Source organism: Sphaeramia orbicularis, chromosome 11, assembly GCF_902148855.1.
Source record: "Sphaeramia orbicularis chromosome 11, fSphaOr1.1, whole genome shotgun sequence".
Lineage (NCBI taxonomy): Eukaryota > Metazoa > Chordata > Actinopteri > Kurtiformes > Apogonidae > Sphaeramia > Sphaeramia orbicularis.
The window spans coordinates 5,810,326-5,817,665 of NC_043967.1; the positions used below are offsets into that span (position 1 = coordinate 5,810,326).

The 7,340-nt window shown below is 43.2% G+C and overlaps 1 protein-coding gene across 1 annotated transcript in view; it reads left to right on the forward strand.

Moving 5' to 3' along the window:
• LOC115428800 (CUB and sushi domain-containing protein 3-like) overlaps positions 1 to 7,340 on the forward strand; it is a 965,368-nt gene that overhangs the window by 620,302 nt on the left and 337,726 nt on the right. The gene's annotated exons all lie outside the window — the stretch shown is intronic.

The window sequence follows — 7,340 nt, forward strand, 5'->3', positions numbered from 1 at the left end:
ATTGGTATCCTGTCATTGACAGAACATGCCCTCCAACCATTACAAGGGTTCCATCTGGACTCACCTGTCCAGGGGGGGACATATCATTCTTGTCAGCTTCATTATGAAACTGTCTTTTATGTGGTTTTTCTAAAGTAACAAATTCACTTTGATCGCAATGGTTCTTTGATAAAGAAACTAACAGAACAAAGTTAACCTTATTTTCATTGCATTTTCTGATGGACGGGTAGAATGTACAAAGTCACACAACTTGCAAAATCAGTCAGAGATGGAAAGATTTGCAACACATTCACCTTTTTAAGCCTTTTTGTTTTAGGCCCATGGCTGTAGTTCATTACACCACCTGTATATGTATCAGAATGAGTCCACAGGGCTGTTTAATCAAAGTTCTGAATTACACTGCCGGACCATAAACAAGTCCACAAATGGATTTCACTCAGCAAATAGTTCAGATCCTTCCATTGGAGAATTACTGCAGCGACCAATATGTTCCAGCTGCAGTAGCTCTTTAACCCTTTAACTGAAACTGTAGCTTCTCATTTCTGAAGCAACCATTAGTTTGATACAGAACAGGACAACTGGACTGAGTTTTGATGGAAAAGGTCATGTGGTCCGATGTGTCCAGATCGACCGTGGTCCAGAGTGAACGGGTGGATCAGTGTGAAAACAGAGGCAGGCGAAGTCATTACCCATAATGCCTAGTGTCCACAGTCCAACCCTATGGGGGCAGTGGTATGACCTAGTGTTGCTTCATTTGGTCAGGTCTAGGATCTGCTTGGCTATTTTCCAAAACAATAGCTCTGAGTATGTGAGTAGGAGCTTGGTTCTCATTGCCAGCAATAAGTCAGACCTGTTCCAGGTGCATGTTGGACTCTGGCAGGGCTGCCCTTTGCCACCGGTTCTGTTCAGAATCTTTATGGACAGAATTTCTAGGTGCAGCCAGGGGCCCAAGGGGGTCCAGTTTGGGGACCACAGGATTTCATCTCTGTTTTTTGCAGATGATGTTGTCCTGTTGGCCTCATTGAACCTGGACCTTCACCATGCACTGGGGTGGTTTTCAGCTGAGTGTGAAGCAAATGGGATGAGCATCAGCACCTCCAAATCTGAGGCCATAGTTCTTGACTGGAAAAGGGTGGTCTGCCCTCTCTGGGTCGGTGGGGAGTCCTTGCCCCAAGTGGAGGAGTTGAAGTATCTGGGGGTCTTGTTCACGAGTGAGAATGATAATATAGGATATATACGGGTAATATAAGACATATACAGGTAATATAGGATATATACAGAGTAAGATTCAGAAAAAAGGTGCATGGTTTGTGAGTGTTGCACTGAGTTATATAACTTTGTGACTTTACCACACCTCATAAGTTTGTTTAGTATGTATATTCCAGTAACAACGCTGCCATAATGATGTTATGAAAATTGCCACTAAGCATAATGTACACAATGTTTTACAGCCTATTATAGACTTGGGCTACACAGAAAGTGTTAACAAGTGCAACAGTAGGTCTGAAAGTTTGGCCAGTTCCAAACCTGCATGGTGACAGAGGGTACAGTCCAACCACTGGGACCTTACTGGGCCATGAGTTGTGTTCTGTTGAAAGTCATCCGTATGATTTGATTGTGTTTTCTGTTTGATTTCTCTCCCACAAACTGTGTTGTGGTCAGGGTGCAGGGACACGTAGATAATGTGGAACAGGTAGGGGTTAAGTGTCCTTGGTATGCTTCAGGTCTGTGCTGTGTGGATGATTGAACTGGAGCCCTTCACTGTGGGGATGACTCAGTAAGCGCAAAGGCCAACCTGCAGAGAGACAGCAGCAGCACAGAGACAGACCTAGAGCATAGAAGACAGAGCCAAGAAGACAAAACATAGAAGACAGAACATACAAGACAGAGCATAGAAGACAGAGCGTACAAGACAGAGCATACAAGGCAGAGCGTATAAGACAGAGTGTACAAGATGGAGCATAGAAGACAGAATGTACAAGACGGAGTGTAGAAGACAGAGCGCAGAAGACAGAGTGCAGAAGACGGAGCGTAGAGGACGGAGCGTAGAGGACGGAGCGTAGAAGATGTAGTGTACAAGCCAGAGCATAGAAGACGCAGCGTAGAAGACACAGCGTAGAAGACACCGTAGAAGACGGAGCGTACAAGACGGAGCGTACAAGACGGAGCGTAGAAGACGCAGCGTAGAAGACACCGTAGAAGACGGAGCGTAGAAGACGGAGCGTACAAGACAGAGCTTGGAAGACGGAGCGCAGAAGACGGAGCGCAGAAGACGGAGCGCAGAAGACAGAGTGTAGAAGGCGTAGCGTAGATGACAGAGCGTAGACCTAAATATTACAAGTATCTGATTTCTCCCAGTTATCATATTTTAATGGTCATGTAAACAGGCTCAGTGTTTCGCATGCTTCTCCTGTAAAGTGTCGACACCACTGTGAGTTGTAGTCTGGGGTCGGAGGTCCTGGTCTGACCTCCACAAGGATCAGCCTTTGGTCCATGTTTCTGTAGAACCTAATACTCAGCCTCCTGCCTTTCTACATCTGTATATTAGCAGAACTTCTGATACATATTCCCTCCATTTAAATGACTGTTAGTTTCCATTCCACTGGCCTGTACAGAACTGGGTCAACAGGATTTTGTTGACTGATGCATGGAATCAGCTGGAAACTGACATGAACGTCACTGAGCATGTTTAATTCTAAACTGAGAGTTCTGTAGGCCGACTCCAGACGTTATTATTATTTATTCAGTTATGTTTAAAAATGTCTGTTATTGGTGTTTTAAGTGTTTTAACTTATAACTGTGCTTTCTACTTGCTGCTGCCACAACGAACTTGTAAAAGAGGTTCTTAATCTCTATGGGATTTTTTTAAAATAAAGGTTGATAAAAAATGAATTAATACTAAAATGAAGAAACAAGTCTAAACACTGAGAAACTGAACAGTGAAAAGTGTTAAAATTAAAGCTGGAAAAGAAAGTAAAGTAAACCTGGCAGTAACTTTCCTAGTCCTTATGGGACACGTCAGTTATGTTCTAAAGCCATAAAACACAACTTGGAAGAACTGTGAGGAAGGGCATTGGAGCTACAGTAAAAGCTTTGGCAGTGTGATTCTTGCCTAAAACATCATTTAATTTTGGTCTGTGTCCCAGTGGTTTATGTGGGTATGCATGTTTGTGTTTGTGTGTGTGTGTGTGTGTGTGTGTGTGTGTGTGTGAGAGAGACTGAAAGAGTGTGAACCCTGAGGGAATCCAGTTGATTTGAATATATAAACTCCAACGAATGGTTAACACACACACAAACACGCACACACAAACTGCATCCTGCCCAGAGCGTTGGGTTAATCTTGGTTGTGATTCCAACAATATGCTTTTAGCACGAGATAGACCTCATCAAAATTTTTAATTTGATCTGGAATTCATTATCGCCTCAATGATACTGTGGCCCTTTTGGCTTTGTGCCGTCTGTAGACTGTGTGCCAGGATAAATAATGATGTGATGGAGACGAAGAGATACAGAGACCATATTACACAGAGTTAAAATACAGCCATTTTGACAACATGACAAATGATGTGTATCTGATGTGTAACGTATAAATCTACTGCTTTAGAGAAACACACCCTGCAGCTCTACTCGACCTACACTTCTATCTTCTTTTGGAGTTTGTTGTTTTTGCTGCTTTTCTCTCAGATATCTGCAAAAATAATATTTCATTTCCCCAAAGCATCGAAGGAGTGTAAAACCCAGCAAATATTGAAGTTCTAAAGTTCTGATCAAATGATGGTCCAGTGTTAGAGTGGAGCAGTGGCACAATTAGTAAAGATTAGGTGTTGACATTGGTTTGTGTTTTAGTTAAATGAACAGGCAAACGATTACAACAACTTTGAGTTAGGCTACGTTTAAACTGCAGGCAACTGTATGAGTGTTTATGGCCATATGTGACCTGGATCTGATCTGTTACAGACAGTCTGAACAGCACTACTCTGACCCAGACCACTTTCATATGTGGTCCTAAATCTGACCCAGACCACTTTCATATGTGGTCCTAAATCTGATACAGATCTGATATTTTCCAATGTGACTTAAGTCTGAACGTCCAGTTCGCATTTATCCAACCTTTACGTCATTGAAATGCAACAAACGTCCCAGTTGTTCTTCCCAGGAGGAGGAGCGGAGGAAAACCATATTTCCTTCTGTAAACACAGTGTGTGTCTGCATGGTCACATATTCCATCAGGACCTCTTTAGTGCATGTGGGTCACTTCAGGGTCACATTCAGTTCAGACTCAAAACTGACAGAAGTCGCATTTAATGTGGAATATGAACCAACACACACAAAAATCAGATTTCACCCAAAAATCCAAATTGTGCATTAGACCTGCAGTCAGCCTTAGATAACAAGTACTGGCCTGTCTACACAAAAGGCTCCCACAGTTGGGTGTATTTTGCATGAACTGTGACTCTGTGCGCTCTGTCCGTGGACATTTGCGGTTTCATAGTTGAGCGTACCAATTTCACATTTAAAACAGGTCCATGTGAAGACTTCCGGTCCAGCAGTCTATTGTATGACACCGACTACACCGAGTCAGCGTGGTTGTAAAAATTTAGCTTTGCGTGGACGTGTCTGGTAGACGTCCACTTTGGGTCCACATTGAGTCCACCTCCAGTACACATGGATGTCTGCAGAGTCAAGTATGCCCGACTCTGTGGGGGCCTTAACAGATACGTTTTTCACTTTTTGTCCTCTTTTTTTCTCATTCTGTCCACATCAACAAAATATCTTTGTGTACCCATCAGTGTAAAAAAGAACATAAACCAGTGCAAACACTTGGACAAACCACTGTTTGTATTGGACTTATAATAATACTGATAATACTGGGCGCAGTAGATGCAGAGGCTTTAATCTGTCATGAAGGTGAGCAGCAAAAACAGGCTCAGGTATAAACTTAAGGTAGCTTTTGGTTCTGGAAGTGGACCTGTATTCTTTACATGCTGATGATGTGGATTTGGCCTTAACACTGAGGCACCATGGTTTACATCTGTCCACATACACACAAACTGGAGGTTTTCAAAATGTTTACTTTAGAAAGCCATTAAAATAATAACTCCTATATGTATCCATGTAAAATAATAATAACCTGTAAGATTTATCTACTTGTCATCAGAACAAAAAGTCTTTTCAAAAATTCATTAAAAAATTAAATCTGTGCTCAAGCTAAGGGAGTTTAAGGAGCCTCAACACTTTTTGAATATACTTCCACAATAAGTGAAAGTTGCTCCAAAAACAGAAGGAACCAGAGTGTAGTGACAGTCTAATGATAACTGTGAACTACAGGCAGAGGCTGAGAGCATGAATAAAAGAAGAGAGAGGCAGACAGACAGACGGACAGACAGACAGAAGCACACCCACAAACTGATGGAGTTTAATATAAATTATGGGATGTTAGCTCCTCTGGTAATTCTGGCAATAACTCTCTCCACACTATCGCTATAGCAACACCGTGCCCATTCTGCTGTTGGCACAGCGATGGGCTGGCCATTCGTTCAGGCCACGCTGATTGAGCTGTCAGCACTCACACATACACACACAGTTACCAAAACACACATTCATACACTTCAAGACATGCAGATAAATCATTTCTCACACGCAAGTCAAGCGGACGCACCAACTCCATCGCTATGTATCACACAGTGTATAAATTGCAGTGAGCTGAACACAAGAGAAGGTCAACGGAAGATGCACTGAGAATGAAATAAATTAGCATGACGCAGGTTGAGTCAGGAGGAGGTGAGACAGACAGACAGGCAGAGAGACAGACAGACAGACAGACAGACAGACAGAGAGAGAGAGTCAGACAGACATGTAGACAGAGAGATAGACAGGTAGACAGACAGACAGAGAGACAGACAGACAGACATGTAGACAGAGAGATACACAGGTAGACAGACAGACAGAGAGACAGACAGACATATAGACAGAGAGATAGACAGGTAGACAGACATGTAGACAGAGAGACAAACATGTACACAGAGAGATAGACAGGTAGACAGACAGACAGACAGACAGGTAGACAGACAGACAGATAGAGACAGACAGATAGACAGAGAAAGACAGAGAGACAGACAGACATGTAGACAGAGAGACAGACATGTAGACAGACAGACAGAGATACAGACAGACAGGTAGACAGGCAGAGAGACAGACAGGTAGACAAACAGACAGCAACAGACAGACAGACAGGTAGACAGAGAGACAGACAGGTAGGTAGACAGACAGAGACAGACAGACAGGTAGACAGGTAAACAGAGACAGACCGACAGACAGGTAGAAAAACAGAGAGACAGACAGACAGGCAGGTAGACAGACAGGTAGACAGGCAGAGACAGACAGAGAGACAGACAGGTAGACAAACAGACAGAGACAGACAGGAAGACAGAGAGAGAGACAGACAGACAGGTAGACAGGTAAACAGAGACAGACAGGTAGAAAAACAGAGAGACAGACAGGTAGAAGGACAGGTAGACAGACAGACAGGTAGACAAGCAGACAGACAAGTCGACAGACAGGCAGACAGACAGACAAACAGAGAGACAGACAAGCAGACAGACAAGAGAGATAGACAGACTGGTAGACAGACAGACAAGCAGACAGACAGGTAGGTGCGTGCGTGCGCGCGCACACACACACACACACACACACCTTTACTAGTCCTGTGCCTTTATTCTGACACAAAGTCACACAGTCTGCAGTGAGACAGAACACACCTTTATATGAACTGTGTATGTCATGATATTTTATTTATTTTACCACATTTACTACATTAAGTAGTTTTTTTTCTTCTTGTAAATGTTATGTCACGTGTGTGTGTGTGTGTGGGTGTGTGTGTGTGTGTGTGTCTCTATGTGTGCCTGTTTGTACAGAGCAAACGTATAAGCAGGGATCGGCTTGTGTGCTTTTGTTTAGTGTGTGCGTATGCATTTTTGTGCACGCTGCTGTTAACAGTACGTGTTCCTTGGGCCGACCATTGAACAAACTAATTAAGGAACAAACGCCGCTTCAAACCAACCAGAAAATTACCTCCCAACTCCAACAGGACGACCCAAGGACAGACGAGCAGGTTCTCTATCACATCCAGTCAGAACACGCAGCCTAACAACGGCTTAGTTGGTTTATCGAACAGCTAGCATGTGTCATTTGGAACACCCCACTGAATTTAACGGGAGCGGTCGGACAGTCGCTAATTTGATTCTTCTTAGCACAAAGATCTGTGATATTCAATGAGACAAACTGCATGGAATGACTCAAGTATTCATTGTAGGTTTGGTCTTTTCACTTTCCTGCTCAAT